This window comes from Pygocentrus nattereri, chromosome 22 (genome assembly GCF_015220715.1).
Source record: "Pygocentrus nattereri isolate fPygNat1 chromosome 22, fPygNat1.pri, whole genome shotgun sequence".
Lineage (NCBI taxonomy): Eukaryota > Metazoa > Chordata > Actinopteri > Characiformes > Serrasalmidae > Pygocentrus > Pygocentrus nattereri.
The window spans coordinates 1,498,511-1,499,390 of NC_051232.1; the positions used below are offsets into that span (position 1 = coordinate 1,498,511).

General features: G+C 44.0%; 1 protein-coding gene across 1 annotated transcript in view; it reads right to left on the reverse strand.

Annotated features, from left to right (window-relative positions):
- Positions 1 to 371: 371 nt before the first annotated feature.
- Positions 372 to 880, reverse strand: part of glrba (glycine receptor, beta a) — a 37,189-nt gene continuing 36,680 nt past the window's right edge. Inside the window, exon 11 of the mRNA XM_017724921.2 lies at positions 372 to 880. This exon is cut by the window's right edge and continues 1,274 nt beyond it. The gene's annotated coding sequence lies outside the window, so the exon portion shown is untranslated.

Sequence of the window (880 nt, forward strand, 5' to 3'; positions counted from 1 at the left end):
TCCACCCCAGATATGCAAAATTAGCTAATTTATTCTAGTATAATACTTGGCTAGTCACTCGTTCTTGTTAGGTTGGGCTAAATGTGGCCTAACATCCCTGTTACTACACATAATTCTTTGATGTTTTAGGCTTAGATTTATTGTCAAATCAAATCTTTTTTTTCTGCTGGTATCAGCCTGATGTTGATGCTGGGTATCGGATCACTGCCACCTCTAGAAATCGCACTGGTTCAGCTGTGTCTAATGTATAGGATCTATGTGTCAGTGTAATGTAATCCATGTCCTGGAACAATCTGATTGGGACTTTCAATCCAGTTTGTGCGCTGACAGAAGGAGAGATAAACACTGAAAGAAGTGCACAGAGGCTCATGGGGGATGAATGAAGGTCTTTATTGCACAGCAGCTCCAGCTATTTACACGCACAAAAACACGCCTTTTCTCCAACGGCCTTTTGAGAACACCACTATCCGATTCATCACTCCTCGGCTTTACCAGCTCAGCAGAGAAAAGAGCCCGAGTTAATAAAACCTAGAAACGCTCAGTCGGCAATTTAGTAGGTGGAGTACCATCATTCAGATGGGCAGAAAATGGATATAGGTTAACACACACTTACAGGGGGCTCTCCTGCTTTCTCTGGTGCAAACACACAGACACAGATGTGGAACGGACCCGATGCAGGAACGCTGGCACAGTCACTCTAGACGTAACATAGCTTCTCACGAATGTTCTGCAAAGTCATGCTGTCGAAAACGCAATGTCATTATCAAATAAAGGAACCGTTGGCATTTTGACAGGGACTTAATGACGTCACTCTCTTTAAAGCCGGGAATCTCAAGCAGCTACATGGGAACAGCACAACATGGCGAACACCAAACGAGGA